We start from the raw sequence: 18144 nt of genomic DNA on the forward strand, positions 1-18144 counted from the left end.
ACAGGGGCCGGAGTAGCTGCAAAGTCGCGGTTCCCAGCAATGCAGCCCAGCGAGGTCAGGCAAGGACTTACCTCCACCAAACTTGGGCTGAAGAGTCACTGGTCTGTGGGGGTCACTTGGACAGCGTCGCTGGATTCGAGGGACCTCGCTCGTCGTGCTGAGAGGAGACCCAAGGGACCGGTAATGCAGCTTTTTGGTGCCTGCGGTTGCAGGGGGAAGATTCCGTCGACCCACGGGAGATTTCTTCGGAGCTTCTGGTGCAGAGAGGAGGCAGACTACCCCCACAGCATGCACAAGCAGGAAAACAGTCGAGAAGGCGGCAGGATCAGCGTTACAGAGTTGCAGTAGTCGTCTTTGCTACTATGTTGCAGGTTTGCAGGCTTCCAGCGCGGTCAGCGGTCGTTTCCTTATCAGAAGGTGAAGAGAGAGATGCAGAGGAACTCGGCTGAGCTCATGCATTCGTTATCTAAAGTTTCCCCAGAGACAGAGACCCTAAATAGCCAGAAAAGAGGGTTTGGCTACCTAGGAGAGAGGAAAGGCTACTAACACCTGAAGGAGCCTATCAGCAGGAGTCTCTGACGTCACCTGGTGGCACTGGCCACTCAGAGCAGTCCAGTGTGCCAGCAGCACCTCTGTTTCCAAGATGGCAGAGGTCTGGAGCACACTGGAGGAGCTCTGGACACCTCCCAGGGGAGGTGCAGGTCAGGGGAGTGGTCACTCCCCTTTCCTTTGTCCAGTTTCGCACCAGAGCAGGGGCTAAGGGGTCCCTGAACCGGTGTAGACTGGCTTATGCAGAATTGGGCACATCTGTGCCCAACAAAGCATTTCCAGAGGCTGGGGGAGGCTACTCCTCCCCTGCCTTCACACCATTTTCCAAAGGGAGAGGGTGTCACACCCTCTCTCAGAGGAAGTTCTTTGTTCTGCCATCCTGGGCCAGGCCTGGCTGGACCCCAGGAGGGCAGCTGCCTGTCTGAGGGGTTGGCAGCAGCAGCAGCTGCAGTGAAACCCCAGGAAGGGCAGTCTGGCAGTACCAGGGTCTATGCTACAGACCACTGGGATCATGGAATTGTACCAACAATGCCAGGATGGCATAGAGGGGGCAATTCCATGATCATAGACATGTTACATGGCCATATTCGGAGTTACCATGGTGAAGCTACATATAGGTAGTGACCTATATGTAGTGCACGCGTGTAATGGTGTCCCCGCACTCACAAAGTTCAGTGAATTGGCTCTGAACAATGTGGGGGCACCTTGGCTAGTGCCAGGGTGCCCTCACACTAAGTAACTTTGCACCTAACCTTTACCAGGTAAAGGTTAGACATATAGGTGACTTATAAGTTACTTAAGTGCAGTGTAAAATGGCTGTGAAATAACGTGGACGTTATTTCACTCAGGCTGCAGTGGCAGGCCTGTGTAAGAATTGTCAGAGCTCCCTATGGGTGGCAAAAGAAATGCTGCAGCCCATAGGGATCTCCTGGAACCCCAATACCCTGGGTACCTTAGCACCATATACTAGGGAATTATAAGGGTGTTCCAGTAAGCCAATGTAAATTGGTAGAATTGGTCACTAGCCTGTTAGTGACAATTTGAAAGAAATGAGAGAGCATACCCACTGAGGTTCTGGTTAGCAGAGCCTCAGTGAGACAGTTAGGCACCACACAGGGAACATATACATGCACACCTATGAGCACTGGGGCCCTGTGTGACAGGGTCCCAGTGACACATACATATAGGCCACAACCTTATGAGCACTGGGGCCCTGACTAGCAGGGTCCCAGTGACACATAACAAACATACTGAAAACATAGTGTTTTCACTATGAGCACTGGGGCCTAGCCATCAGGATCCCAGTGAGACAGTGAAAACAGTGACAAACATCCTGACATACACTCACAAACAGGCCAAAAGTGGGGGTAACAAGGCTAGAAAGAGGCTACCTTCTCACACAACCCCCCCCCAAACGAAGGACAATAAGGATAACCTTGGCCAGTTGAGACTTTATTGTCTGAGTGGTGATAAGTAGAGAGTAGCTCTGCAATAGACTGGTTACTCCCTTTATCATCCACTATATGGTTACTTCCCTGTGGGGATGTAAACCACCCTGTTTGAAGTTTTTTAGCTAAGCAACAATGTGAAGATGTATTTTCAGAGTTTCTATCAGTAAGTTTTAGTTTAGAGCAGTGGGAATTGTCCACTGAACCTATTTGTAGTGATGGAAATGCCAGACAGGGATGCTGTCTCAGAAAAGCCATAGCTGGGCAAAAACTTTGTCCATCTGGCTGGAAGAGAGAACAGGGATGCTGTTTCTCTTGGGTTGGAGCAGGGCAGGGATGCTGTCCTATGAGCTCCACACTAGGGCAGGGATGCTGTCCTAAGTGTTGTGAGGTAGTGCAGGGTTTCTGCACTAAAGTTTCTCTGGGAGGGTTGGAGGGATGCTCCATGTTAACTAAAATGGTGCTGTTTTTCTCACCAATGTTAGTTATCCCACAGAGAGGTACTTCCACCTCAGGGAGTCCAGCTTTGCCAGCTGATGATTCCCTTGGAACAGGTGCCACCCCAGGAGAGGTTTCTCCCACCACCGGAATAGTATCCTGAATGGTAGGGTGGTTAGGGGATACTGTGATACCCTTTTTACCTGTTGATGGAGAGGGATCCTGAGTTTTCAGGCCTTCTCTCCTTTGCTTTTTCATTTCACTTGAAATGAGAGGGAACAATTCCTCAGGGATGCCCAGCATGGCTGCATGGGCATAAAACTCTACATCAGCCCAACCTGAGGCCTCTAGGTCATTACCTAAGAGACAGTCTACAGGTAAGCTAGGTGATTCCACCACCTGCTTAGGGCCAGTAACTCCACCCCAACTAAACTGAATTATAGCTAAGGGAAGAAACTTAGTGGAGTTATGGACATCAATAATGTTATACTGTTGTCCAATGATGTGTTGTTCAGGAGGCACTAGGTTTTCAGTCACCAAAGTAAAACTGGCACCTGTGTCCCTGTAGGCCAAGGCCTCAACACCATTTATTGAAACTGTCTGCCTGTACTTATCCATTGTAAGGGGACAAGCAGCCAGTGTGGCAAGGCCAGTGCCACTAGGTGTGACAGAAACTGTCTTGGGACTGATTACATCAGTTTCCACTATGGACCCATAAGTGAACCCAACTACACCCTTTGCTTGACTGTTGCCAGCAGTCCCACCACTAGTACCACTACTGCTAGGGGCACTAGAGCTTGATGTATTAGTGGTGGTAGGCTCAGGGGGTTTACCTGGACAGGACTTATTGTAGGAGGCTGGACTGGCTTGTAGTGAGTACCAAGGGGTACTTGCACCTTGCACCAGGCCCAGTTATCCCTTATTAGTGTATAGGGTGTCTAGCAGCTTAGGCTGATAGATAATGGTAGCTTAGCAAAGCAGCTCAGGCTGAACTAGGAGACGTGTGAAGCTACTACAGTACCACTCAGTGTCATATGCACAATATCATAAGAAAACACAATACACAGTTATACTAAAAATAAAGGTACTTTATTTTTATGACAATATGCCAAAGTATCTTAGAGTGTACCCTCAGTAAGAGGATAGGAAATATACACAAGATATATATACACAATAGCAAAAATATGCAGTATAGTCTTAGAAAACAGTGCAAACAATGTATAATTACAATAGGATGCAATGGGGAAACATAGGGATAGGGGCAACACAAACCATATACTCCAAAAGTGGAATGTGAACCACGAATGGACCCCAAACCTATGTGACCTTGTAGAGGGTCGCTGGGACTATTAGAAAATAGTGAGAGTTAGAAAAATAACCCTCCCCAAGACCCTGAAAAGTGAGTGCAAAGTGCACCAAAGTTCCCCTAAGGACAAAATAGTCGTGTTAGAGGGAGAATGCAAGGAAAACACAAATCAGCAATGCAACAACGATGGATTCCTGTCTGAAGGTACCTGTGGAACAAGGGGACCAAGTCCAAAAGTCACAAGCAGCTCGGAGATGGGCAGATGCCCAAGAAATGCCAGCGGTTGGTGCAAAGAAGCTCTTACTAGGCTGAAGAACTGTGAATACTGCAGGAACGACAAGGGCTAGAGACTTCCCCTTTGGAGGATGGATCCCCCACGCCTTGGAGAGTCGTGCAGAAGTGTTTTCCCGCCGGATGGACGCCAACAAGCCTTGCTACACGCAAATCGTGCGTTTGGCGTTTTTGGACGCTGCTGGGGCCCAGGAGGGACCAGGAGGTCGCAAATTGGACCTGCAGAGAGAGGGGACGTCGAGCAAGACAAGGAGCCCTCACTGAAGCAGGTAGCACCCGGAGAAGTGCCAGAAACAGGCACTACGAGGATGCGTGAAACGGTGCTCGCCGAAGTTGCACAAAGGAGTCCCACGTCGCCGGAGACCAACTTAGAAAGTCGTGCAATGCAGGTTAGAGTGCCGTGGACCCAGGCTTGGCTGTGCACGAAGGATTTCCGCCGGAAGTGCACAGGGGCCGGAGAAGCTTGCAAAGTCGCGGTTCCCAGCAATGCAGCCCAGCGAGGTGAGGCAAGGACTTACCTCCACCAAACTTGGGCTGAAGAGTCACTGGACTGTGGGGGTCACTTGGACGGTGTCGCTGGATTCGAGGGACCTCGCTCGTCGTGCTGAGAGGAGACCCAAGGGACCGGAGATGCAGCTTTTTGGTGCCTGCGGTTGCAGGGGGACGATTCCGTCGACCCACGGGAGATTTCTTCGGAGCTTCTGGTGCAGAGAGGAGGCAGGCTACCCCCACAGCATGCACAAGCAGGAAAACAGTCGAGAAGGCGGCAGGATCAGCGTTACAGAGTTGCAGTAGTCGTCTTTGCTACTATGTTGCAGGTTTGCAGGCTTCCAGCGCGGTCAGCGGTCGATTCCTTATCAGAAGGTGAAGAGGGAGATGCAGAGGAACTCGGCTGAGCTCATGCATTCGTTATCTGAAGTTTCCCCAGAGACAGAGACCCTAAATAGCCAGAAAAGAGGGTTTGGCTACCTAGGAGAGAGGAAAGGCTACTAACACCTGAAGGAGCCTATCACAAGGAGTCTCTGACGTCACCTGGTGGCACTGGCCACTCAGAGCAGTCCAGTGTGCCAGCAGCACCTCTGTTTCCAAGATGGCAGAGGTCTGGAGCACACTGGAGGAGCTCTGGACACCTCCCAGGGGAGGTGCAGGTCAGGGGAGTGGTCACTCCCCTTTCCTTTGTCCAGTTTCGCGCCAGAGCAGGGGCTAAGGGGTCCCTGAACCGGTGTAGACTGGCTTATGCAGAATTGGGCACATCTGTGCCCAACAAAGCATTTCCAGAGGCTGGGGGAGGCTACTCCTCCCCTGCCTTCACACCATTTTCCAAAGGGAGAGGGTGTCACACCCTCTCTCAGAGGAAGTTCTTTGTTCTGCCATCCTGGGCCAGGCCTGGCTGGACCCCAGGAGGGCAGCTGCCTGTCTGAGGGGTTGGCAGCAGCAGCAGCTGCAGAGAAACCCCAGGAAGGGCAGTCTGGCAGTACCAGGGTCTGTGCTACAGACCACTGGGATCATGGAATTGTACCAATAATGCCAGGATGGCATAGAGGGGGCAATTCCATGATCATAGACATGTTACATGGCCATATTCGGAGTTACCATGGTGAAGCTACATATAGGTAGTGACCTATATGTAGTGCACGCGTGTAATGGTGTCCCCGCACTCACAAAGTTCAGTGAATTGGCTCTGAACAATGTGGGGGCACCTTGGCTAGTGCCAGGGTGCCCTCACACTAAGTAACTTTGCACCTAACCTTTACCAGGTAAAGGTTAGACATATAGGTGACTTATAAGTTACTTAAGTGCAGTGTAAAATGGCTGTGAAATAACGTGGACGTTATTTCACTCAGGCTGCAGTGGCAGGCCTGTGTAAGAATTGTCAGAGCTCCCTATGGGTGGCAAAAGAAATGCTGCAGCCCATAGGGGTCTCCTGGAACCTCAATACCCTGGGTACCTCAGTACCATATACTAGGGAATTATAAGGGTGTTCCAGTAAGCCAATGTAAATTGGTAAAAATGGTCACTAGCCTGTTAGTGACAATTTAAAAGTAATGAGAGAGCATAACCACTGAGGTTCTGGTTAGCAGAGCCTCAGTGAGACAGTTAGGCACCACACAGGGAACATATACATGCACACCTATGAGCACTGGGGCCCTGTGTGACAGGGTCCCAGTGACACATACATATAGGCCACAAACCTATGAGCACTGGGGTCCTGACCAGCAGGATCCCAGTGACACATAACAAACATACTGAAAACATAGTGTTTTCACTATGAGCACTGAGGCCTGGCTATCAGGATCCCAGTGAGACAGTGAAAACAGTGACAAACATCCTGACATACACTCACCAACAGGCCAAAAGTGGGGGTAACAAGGCTAGAAAGAGGCTACCTTCTCACACAACCCCCCCCCAAACGAAGGACAATAAGGCTAACCTTGGCCAGTTGAGACTTTATTGTCTAAGTGGTGATAAGTAGAGAGTAGCTCTGCAATAGACTGGTTACTCCCTTTATCATCCACTATATGGTTACTTCCCTGTGGGGATGTAAACCACCCTGTTTGAAGTTTTTTAGCTAACCAACAATGTGAAGATGTATTTTCAGAGTTTCTATCAGTAACTTTTAGTTTAGAGCAGTGGGAATTATCCACTGAACCTATTTGTAATGATGGAAATGCCAGACAGGGATGCTGTCTCAGTAAAGCCATAGCTGGGCAAAAACTTTGTCCATTTGGCTGGAAGAGGGAACAGGGATGCTGTTTCTCTTGAGTTGGAGCAGGGCAGGGATGCTGTCCTATGAGCTCCACACTAGGGCAGGGATGCTGTCCTAAGTGTTGTGAGGTAGTGCAGGGTTTCTGCACTAAAGTTTCTCTGGGAGGGTTGGAGGGATGCTCCATGTTAACTAAAATGGTGCTGTTTTTCTCACCAATGTTAGTTATCCCACAGAGAGGTACTTCCACCTCAGGGAGTCCAGCTTTGCCAGCTGATGATTCCCTTGGAACAGGTGCCACCCCAGGAGAGGTTTCTCCCACCACAGGAATAGTATCCTGAATGGTAGGGTGGTTAGGGGATACTGTGATCCCCTTTTTACCTGTTGATGGAGAGGGATCCTGAGTTTTCAGGCCTTCTCTCCTTTGCTTTTTCATTTCACTTGAAATGAGAGGGAACAATTCCTCAGGGATGCCCAGCATGGCTGCATGGGCATAAAACTCTACATCAGTCCAACCTGAGGCCTCTAGGTCATTACCTAAGAGACAGTCTACAGGTAAGCTAGGTGATACCACCACCTGCTTAGGGCCAGTAACTCCACCCCAACTAAACTGAATTATAGCTAAGGGAAGAAACTTAGTGGAGTTATGGACATCAATAATCTTATACTGTTGTCCAATGATGTGTTGTTCAGGAGGCACTAGGTTTTCAGTCACCAAAGTGAAACTGGCACCTGTGTCCCTGTAGGCCAAGGCCTCAACACCATTTATTGAAACTGTCTGCCTGTACTTATCCATTGTAAGGGGACAAGCAGCCAGTGTGGCAAGGCCAATGCCACTAGGTGTGACAGAAACTGTCTTGGGACTGATGACATCAGTTTCCACTATGGACCCATAAGTGAACCCAACTACACCCTTTGCTTGACTGTTGCCAGCAGTCCCACCACTAGTACCACTACTGCTAGGGGCACTAGAGCTTGATGTATTAGTGGTGGTAGGCTCAGGGGGTTTACCTGGACAGGACTTATCCCCTGGCCTATGGCCTCTGTTTTTACACACAAAGCACCAAGGCTTTTTAATGTGTGCAGGTTGGGAAGAAGAGGAAGAATTTGTTTTATCCCCACCTTCTGAAGAGTGTTTAAGATTTGAAGTGGGATCTTTGGTTTTACCCTTATCCCCATGCTTATCTTGAGATTTTTCACCATCTTTCTTCTTATTGCCATCTTTGTCACCCCCTGTATGAACTTTTCTGTTCACCCTTGTTCTGACCCATTTGTCTGCCTTCTTTCCCAATTCTTGGGGAGAGGTCAGATCAGAGTCTACCAGGTACTGGTGCAACAAATCAGACACACAATTATTAAGTATATGCTCTCTCAGGATTGTGTTATACAGGCTTTCATAATCAGTAACTTTACTGCCATGTAACCACCCCTCCAAGGCCTTCACTGAATGGTCAATGAAATCAACCCAGTCTTGTGAAGACTCCTTTTTGGTTTCTCTGAACTTTATCCTGTACTGTTCAGTGGTTAAGCCATAACCATCCAGGAGTGCATTCTTAAGAACTGTAAAATTATTGGCATCATTTTCTTTCACAGTAAGGAGCCTATCCCTACCTTTTCCACTAAATGATAGCCATAGGATAGCAGCCCACTGCCTTTGAGGGACATCCTGTACAACACAGGCCCTCTCAAGTGCAGCAAACCACTTGTTAATGTCATCCCCCTCCTTATAAGGGGGAACTATCTTGTGCAGATTCCTGGAATCATGCTCTTTTGCAGGATGACTAATGGGAATACTGCTGCTGCCACCATGGGTATCTAAACCCAACTTATGTCTTTCCCTCTCTATTTCTAAAGACTGTCTATCCAAATCCAGCTGTTGCTTCTTGAGCTTCAGTCTGGTTTGTTCCACTCTCAATCTATTGAGCTCCCTTTCTAACAATCTGTCATCAGGGTGGGTGGGAGGGACATTTCTAGATACAGAGGTATGATGGGAATGAACAGAAGGAGACCTGTCCCTTACAGAGGGCACCCTAACAGCTTGGCTACCAGCATAATGTGAGAGCACATCATCAGTATGATGTGATTCAACCTCTGTACCAACTATGCTAGACTGTCTAGTAATGGGCAGGCTGAGAAGTTTCTTTCCTGAACCTTTTCCTGGGGGAGTCCCTGGATCAGATTGAGAACCATTAGCTACTTTTTCTACAGATTGGGCACTTATGGCCTTATCCTGTACTCTAAGCATATTAATTAACAGTTCTAAAGAAGGATTCTTCCCTACACTCAAACCTCTCTCTATGCAGAGACTCCTTGCTCCTTTCCAGCTAAGGTGATCATATGCAAGTTTGGACAGTTCAACTTTTTGGCCTGTGCCAGACATTTTTTTGAGAGAGTTAAAGTGATAGACAAAGAGAAAAAAGTTTTCAGAACTTTTTTGGAAAGACAGAAAAAACTTTTTAAACTTTTAAGAACTTTTTGAAAGTTTAGAAGTACTTTTCAGCACTTAGAAAAGAGTGAAAAGAGGAAATGCAAAACTTTTTGGCTATGTGTATATACACTGACCTTGTTTTGTATATTTTTCTCTTATGAAAAGTACAATGACAAGAGTGGTAAGTAGTCTCAAAGCACTTATCCCACCACTGCACAACCAATGTAGGAGGCTGGACTGGCTTGTAGTGAGTACCAAGGGGTACTTGCACCTTGCACCAGGCCCAGTTATCCCTTATTAGTGTATAGGGTGTCTAGCAGCTTAGGCTGATAGATAATGGTAGCTTAGCAAAGCAGCTCAGGCTGAACTAGGAGACGTGTGAAGCTACTACAGTACCACTCAGTGTCATATGCACAATATCATAAGAAAACACAATACACAGTTATACTAAAAATAAAGGTACTTTATTTTTATGACAATATGCCAAAGTATCTTAGAGTGTACCCTCAGTAAGAGGATAGGAAATATACACAAGATATATATACACAATAGCAAAAATATGCAGTATAGTCTTAGAAAACAGTGCAAACAATGTATAATTACAATAGGATGCAATGGGGAAACATAGGGATAGGGGCAACACAAACCATATACTCCAAAAGTGGAATGTGAACCACGAATGGACCCCAAACCTATGTGACCTTGTAGAGGGTCGCTGGGACTATTAGAAAATAGTGAGAGTTAGAAAAATAACCCTCCCCAAGACCCTGAAAAGTGAGTGCAAAGTGCACCAAAGTTCCCCTAAGGACAAAATAGTCGTGTTAGAGGGAGAATGCAAGGAAAACACAAATCAGCAATGCAACAACGATGGATTCCTGTCTGAAGGTACCTGTGGAACAAGGGGACCAAGTCCAAAAGTCACAAGCAGCTCGGAGATGGGCAGATGCCCAAGAAATGCCAGCGGTTGGTGCAAAGAAGCTCTTACTAGGCTGAAGAACTGTGAATACTGCAGGAACGACAAGGGCTAGAGACTTCCCCTTTGGAGGATGGATCCCCCACGCCTTGGAGAGTCGTGCAGAAGTGTTTTCCCGCCGGATGGACGCCAACAAGCCTTGCTACACGCAAATCGTGCGTTTGGCGTTTTTGGACGCTGCTGGGGCCCAGGAGGGACCAGGAGGTCGCAAATTGGACCTGCAGAGAGAGGGGACGTCGAGCAAGACAAGGAGCCCTCACTGAAGCAGGTAGCACCCGGAGAAGTGCCAGAAACAGGCACTACGAGGATGCGTGAAACGGTGCTCGCCGAAGTTGCACAAAGGAGTCCCACGTCGCCGGAGACCAACTTAGAAAGTCGTGCAATGCAGGTTAGAGTGCCGTGGACCCAGGCTTGGCTGTGCACGAAGGATTTCCGCCGGAAGTGCACAGGGGCCGGAGAAGCTTGCAAAGTCGCGGTTCCCAGCAATGCAGCCCAGCGAGGTGAGGCAAGGACTTACCTCCACCAAACTTGGGCTGAAGAGTCACTGGACTGTGGGGGTCACTTGGACGGTGTCGCTGGATTCGAGGGACCTCGCTCGTCGTGCTGAGAGGAGACCCAAGGGACCGGAGATGCAGCTTTTTGGTGCCTGCGGTTGCAGGGGGACGATTCCGTCGACCCACGGGAGATTTCTTCGGAGCTTCTGGTGCAGAGAGGAGGCAGGCTACCCCCACAGCATGCACAAGCAGGAAAACAGTCGAGAAGGCGGCAGGATCAGCGTTACAGAGTTGCAGTAGTCGTCTTTGCTACTATGTTGCAGGTTTGCAGGCTTCCAGCGCGGTCAGCGGTCGATTCCTTATCAGAAGGTGAAGAGGGAGATGCAGAGGAACTCGGCTGAGCTCATGCATTCGTTATCTGAAGTTTCCCCAGAGACAGAGACCCTAAATAGCCAGAAAAGAGGGTTTGGCTACCTAGGAGAGAGGAAAGGCTACTAACACCTGAAGGAGCCTATCACAAGGAGTCTCTGACGTCACCTGGTGGCACTGGCCACTCAGAGCAGTCCAGTGTGCCAGCAGCACCTCTGTTTCCAAGATGGCAGAGGTCTGGAGCACACTGGAGGAGCTCTGGACACCTCCCAGGGGAGGTGCAGGTCAGGGGAGTGGTCACTCCCCTTTCCTTTGTCCAGTTTCGCGCCAGAGCAGGGGCTAAGGGGTCCCTGAACCGGTGTAGACTGGCTTATGCAGAATTGGGCACATCTGTGCCCAACAAAGCATTTCCAGAGGCTGGGGGAGGCTACTCCTCCCCTGCCTTCACACCATTTTCCAAAGGGAGAGGGTGTCACACCCTCTCTCAGAGGAAGTTCTTTGTTCTGCCATCCTGGGCCAGGCCTGGCTGGACCCCAGGAGGGCAGCTGCCTGTCTGAGGGGTTGGCAGCAGCAGCAGCTGCAGAGAAACCCCAGGAAGGGCAGTCTGGCAGTACCAGGGTCTGTGCTACAGACCACTGGGATCATGGAATTGTACCAATAATGCCAGGATGGCATAGAGGGGGCAATTCCATGATCATAGACATGTTACATGGCCATATTCGGAGTTACCATGGTGAAGCTACATATAGGTAGTGACCTATATGTAGTGCACGCGTGTAATGGTGTCCCCGCACTCACAAAGTTCAGTGAATTGGCTCTGAACAATGTGGGGGCACCTTGGCTAGTGCCAGGGTGCCCTCACACTAAGTAACTTTGCACCTAACCTTTACCAGGTAAAGGTTAGACATATAGGTGACTTATAAGTTACTTAAGTGCAGTGTAAAATGGCTGTGAAATAACGTGGACGTTATTTCACTCAGGCTGCAGTGGCAGGCCTGTGTAAGAATTGTCAGAGCTCCCTATGGGTGGCAAAAGAAATGCTGCAGCCCATAGGGGTCTCCTGGAACCTCAATACCCTGGGTACCTCAGTACCATATACTAGGGAATTATAAGGGTGTTCCAGTAAGCCAATGTAAATTGGTAAAAATGGTCACTAGCCTGTTAGTGACAATTTAAAAGTAATGAGAGAGCATAACCACTGAGGTTCTGGTTAGCAGAGCCTCAGTGAGACAGTTAGGCACCACACAGGGAACATATACATGCACACCTATGAGCACTGGGGCCCTGTGTGACAGGGTCCCAGTGACACATACATATAGGCCACAAACCTATGAGCACTGGGGTCCTGACCAGCAGGATCCCAGTGACACATAACAAACATACTGAAAACATAGTGTTTTCACTATGAGCACTGAGGCCTGGCTATCAGGATCCCAGTGAGACAGTGAAAACAGTGACAAACATCCTGACATACACTCACCAACAGGCCAAAAGTGGGGGTAACAAGGCTAGAAAGAGGCTACCTTCTCACACTTATCCCCTGGCCTATGGCCTCTGTTTTTACACACAAAGCACCAAGGCTTTTTAATGTGTGCAGGTTGAGAAGAAGAGGAAGAATTAGTTTTATCCCCACCCTCTGAAGAGTGTTTAAGATTTGAAGTGGGATCTTTGGTTTTACCCTTATCCCCATGCTTATCTTGAGATTTTTCACCATCTTTCTTCTTATTGCCATCTTTGTCACCCCCTGTATGAACTTTTCTGTTCACCCTTGTTCTGACCCATTTGTCTGCCTTCTTTCCCAATTCTTGGGGAGAGGTCAGATCAGAGTCTACCAGGTACTGGTGCAACAAATCAGACACACAATTATTAAGTATATGCTCTCTCAGGATTTTTTTATACAGGCTTTCATAATCAGTAACTTTACTGCCATGTAACCACCCCTCCAAGGCCTTCACTGAATGGTCAATGAAATCAACCCAGTCTTGTGAAGACTCCTTTTTGGTCTCTCTGAACTTTATCCTGTACTGTTCAGTGGTAAAGCCATAACCATCCAGGAGTGCATTCTTAAGAACTGTAAAATTATTGGCATCATTTTCTTTCACAGTAAGGAGCCTATCCCTACCTTTTCCACTAAATGATAGCCATAGGATAGAAGCCCACTGCCTTTGAGGGACATCCTGTACAACACAGGCCCTCTCAAGTGCAGCAAACCACTTGTTAATGTCATCCCCCTCCTTATAAGGGGGAACTATCTTGTGCAGATTCCTGGAATCATGCTCTTTTGCAGGATGACTATGGGGAATACTGCTGCTGCCACCATGGGTATCTAAACCCAACTTCTGTCTTTCCTTTTCTAATTCAAAAGACTGTCTATCCAAATCCAGCTGTTGCTTTTTAAGCTTCAGTCTGGTTTGTTCCACCCTCAACTTATTGAGTTCCCTCTCTAACATTCTGTCATCAGGGTTGGTGGGAGGGACATTTCTAGAAACAGAGCTATGATGGGAATGAACAGAAGGAGACCTGTCCCTTACAGAAGCCAACTTAACAGCTTGGTTTACAGAAACATTACTACCAGTATGGTGAGAATAAATGCTTTTGCTATGATGTGAGACAACACTATTTATTTGGTGTGGCTCATCATCATTACCATCTATGCTAGATTGTCTAGTAATGGGCAGGCTAGGAAGTTTCTTTCCTGAATCTTTTCCTGGGGGAGTCCCTGAATCAGATTGGGAACTATTAGGTACTTTTTCAACAGATGGGCCACCTCTGGCCTTATCCTGTTCTCTAAGCATGTTAATTAACAGTTCCAATGCAGGATTCTTCCCTACACTCAAACCTCTCTCTATACAGAGACTCCTTGCTCTTTTCCAGCTAAGGTTGTCATATGCAAGTTTGGACAGATCAACACTGTGGCCTGTGCCAGACATTTTTTAGAGAGAGTTAAAGTGATAGAGAAAGAGACAAAAGTTTTCAGAACTTTTTGGAAAGACAGAAAAAAAACTTTTTAAACTTTTTGAAAGTTTAGGAGTACTTTTCAGCACTTAGAAAAGAGTGAAAAGAGGAAATGCAAAACTTTTTGGCTATGTGTATATACACTGACCTTGTTTTGTATATTTTTCTCTTATGAAAAGTACAATGACAAGAGTGGTAAGTAGTCTCAAGCACTTATCCCACCACTGCACAACCAATGTAGGAGGCTGGACTGGCTTGTAGTGAGTACCAAGGGGTACTTGCACCTTGCACCAGGCCCAGTTATCCCTTATTAGTGTATAGGGTGTCTAGCAGCTTAGGCTGATAGATAATGGTAGCTTAGCAGAGCAGCTTAGGCTGAACTAGGAGACGTGTGAAGCTACTACAGTACCACTTAGTGTCATATGCACAATATCATAAGAAAACACAATACACAGTTATACTAAAAATAAAGGTACTTTATTTTTATGACAATATGCCGAAGTATCTTAGAGTGTACCCTCAGTGAGAGGATAGGAAATATACACAAGATATATATACACAATAGCAAAAATATGCAGTATAGTCTTAGAAAACAGTGCAAACAATGTATAGTTACAATAGGATGCAATGGGGAAACATAGGGATAGGGGCAACACAAACCATATACTCCAAAAGTGGAATGCGAACCACGAATGGACCCCAAACCTATGTGACCTTGTAGAGGGTCGCTGGGACTATTAGAAAATAGTGAGAGTTAGCAAAATAACCCTCCCCAAGACCCTGAAAAGTGAGTGCAAAGTGCACTAAAGTTCCCCTAAGGACAAAAGAGTCGTGTTAGAGGAATAATGCAGGAAAGACACAAACCAGCAATGCAACAACTGTGGATTTCCAATCTAGGGTACCTGTGGAACAAGGGGACCAAGTCCAAAAGTCACAAGCAAGTCGGAGATAGGCAGATGCCCAGGAAATGCCAGCTGCGGGGGCAAAGAAGCTTCGACTGGACAGAAGAAGCTGAGGTTTCTGCAGGAACGAAAAGGGCTAGAGACTTCCCCTTTGGTGGACGGATCCCTCTCGCCTTGGAGAGTCGTGCAGAAGTGTTTTCCCGCCGGAAAGACGCCAACAAGCCTTGCTACATGCAAATCGTACGTTTTGCGTTTTTGGACGCTGCTGGGGCCCAGGAGAGACCAGGAGGTCGCAAATTGGACCTGAAGAGAGAGGGGACGTCGAGCAAGACAAGGAGCCCTCACTAAAGCAGGTAGCACCCGGAGAAGTGCCAGAAACAGGCACTACGAGGATGCGTGAAACGGTGCTCGCCGAAGTTTCACAAAGGAGTCCCACGTCGCCGGAGACCAACTTAGAAAGTCGTGCAATGCAGGTTAGAGTGCCGTGGACCGAGGCTTGGATGTTCACAAAGGATTTCCGCCGGAAGTGCACAGGGGCCGGAGTAGCTGCAAAGTCGCGGTTCCCAGCAATGCAGCCCAGCGAGGTGAGGCAAGGACTTACCTCCACCAAACTTGGGCTGAAGAGTCACTGGACTGTGGGGGTCACTTGGACTGCGTCGCTGGATTCGAGGGACCTCGCTCGTCGTGCTGAGAGGAGACCCAAGGGACCGGTAATGCAGCTTTTTGGTGCCTGCGGTTGCAGGGGGAAGATTCCGTCGACCCACGGGAGATTTCTTCGGAGCTTCTGGTGCAGAGAGGAGGCAGACTACCCCCACAGCATGCACAAGCAGGAAAACAGTCGAGAAGGCGACAGGATCAGCGTTACAGAGTTGCAGTAGTCGTCTTTGCTACTATGTTGCAGGTTTGCAGGCTTCCAGCGCGGTCAGCGGTCGTTTCCTTATCAGAAGGTGAAGAGAGAGATGCAGAGGAACTCGGCTGAGCTCATGCATTCGTTATCTAAAGTTTCCCCAGAGACAGAGACCCTAAATAGCCAGAAAAGAGGGTTTGGCTACCTAGGAGAGAGGAAAGGCTACTAACACCTGAAGGAGCCTATCAGCAGGAGTCTCTGACGTCACCTGGTGGCACTGGCCACTCAGAGCAGTCCAGTGTGCCAGCAGCACCTCTGTTTCCAAGATGGCAGAGGTCTGGAGCACACTGGAGGAGCTCTGGACACCTCCCAGGGGAGGTGCAGGTCAGGGGAGTGGTCACTCCCCTTTCCTTTGTCCAGTTTCGCGCCAGAGCAGTGGCTAAGGGGTCCCTGAACCGGTGTAGACTGGCTTATGCAGAATTGGGCACATCTGTGCCCAACAAAGCATTTCCAGAGGCTGGGGGAGGCTACTCCTCCCCTGCCTTCACACCATTTTCCAAAGGGAGAGGGTGTCACACCCTCTCTCAGAGGAAGTTCTTTGTTCTGCCATCCTGGGCCAGGCCTGGCTGGACCCCAGGAGGGCAGCTGCCTGTCTGAAAGGTTGGCAGCAGCAGCAGCTGCAGTGAAACCCCAGGAAGGGCAGTCTGGCAGTACCAGGGTCTATGCTACAGACCACTGGGATCATGGAATTGTACCAACAATGCCAGGATGGCATAGAGGGGGCAATTCCATGATCATAGACATGTTACATGGCCATATTCGGAGTTACCATGGTGAAGCTACATATAGGTAGTGACCTATATGTAGTGCACGCGTGTAATGGTGTCCCCGCACTCACAAAGTTCAGGGAATTGGCTCTGAACAATGTGGGGGCACCTTGGCTAGTGCCAGGGTGCCCTCACACTAAGTAACTTTGCACCTAACCTTTACCAGGTAAAGGTTAGACATATAGGTGACTTATAAGTTACTTAAGTGCAGTGTAAAATGGCTGTGAAATAACGTGGACGTTATTTCACTCAGGCTGCAGTGGCAGGCCTGTGTAAGAATTGTCAGAGCTCCCTATGGGTGGCAAAAGAAATGCTGCAGCCCATAGGGATCTCCTGGAACCCCAATACCCTGGGTACCTCAGTACCATATACTAGGGAATTATAAGGGTGTTCCAGTAAGCCAATGTAAATTGGTAAAAATGGTCACTAGCCTGTCAGTGACAATTTGGAAAGAAATGAGAGAGCATAACCACTGAGGTTCTGGTTAGCAGAGCCTCAGTGAGACAGTTAGGCACCACACAGGGAACACATACATATAGGCCCCAAACTTATGAGCACTGGGGTCCTGACTAGCAGGGTCCCAGTGACACATAACAAACATACTGAAAACATGTGGTTTTCACTATGAGCACTGGGCCCTGGCTAGCAGGATCCCAGTGAGACAGTGAAAATACCCTGACATACACTCACAAACAGGCCAAAAGTGGGGTTAACAAGGCTTGAAAGAGGCTACTTTCTCACAGTGGTCATAAGCAGTCTTGGACAGATCAACAGTTTGGCCTGTGCCAGACATTTTAGAAAGTGTTTGAGGGATAGAAAAAGAAAGAAAACGTTTTTGGAACTTTTTAAAGAACAGAAACAAAACTTTTTAAACTTTTTAAAGTTTAGAGGTACTTTTCAGCACTTAGCAAAGAAGTGAGAGAAGAAAGCAAAACTTTTTGGTTAGGTGTACATACACTGAACTTGTTTTGTATATTTTTCTCTTATGAAAAGTACAATGACAAAAGTGGTAAGTAGTTGCAAAGTACTTATCCCACCGCTGCACAACCAATGCAGGAGGCTGGACTGGCTTGTAGTGAGTTCCAAGGGGTACGTACACCTTGCACCAGGCCCAGGTATCCCTTATTAGTGTGTAGGGGTGTCTATTAGCTTAGGCTGATAGAAAATGGTAGCTTAGCAGAGCAGCTTAGGCTGAACTAGGAGACAAGTGAAGCTCCTACAGTACCACTAGTGTCACTTGCACAATATCATAAGAAAACACAATACACAGATATACTAAAAATAAAGGTACTTTATTTTTATGACAATATGCCAAAGTATCTCAGTGAGTACCCTCAGTATGAGGATAGCAAATATACACAAGATATATGGACACAATACCCAAAATATGCAGTAATAGCAATAGAAAACAGTGCAAACAATGTATAGTCACAATAGAATGCAATGGGGGCACATAGGGATAGGGGCAACACAAACCATATACTCTAGAAGTGGAATGCGAACCACGAATGGACCACAAACCTATGTGACCTTGTAGAGGGTCGCTGGGACTGCAAGAAAACAGTGAGGGTTAGAAAAATAGCCCACCCCAAGACCCTGAAAAGTGGGTGCAA

Source organism: Pleurodeles waltl, chromosome 5 (assembly GCF_031143425.1).
Source record: "Pleurodeles waltl isolate 20211129_DDA chromosome 5, aPleWal1.hap1.20221129, whole genome shotgun sequence".
Taxonomy (NCBI): Eukaryota; Metazoa; Chordata; class Amphibia; order Caudata; family Salamandridae; genus Pleurodeles; species Pleurodeles waltl.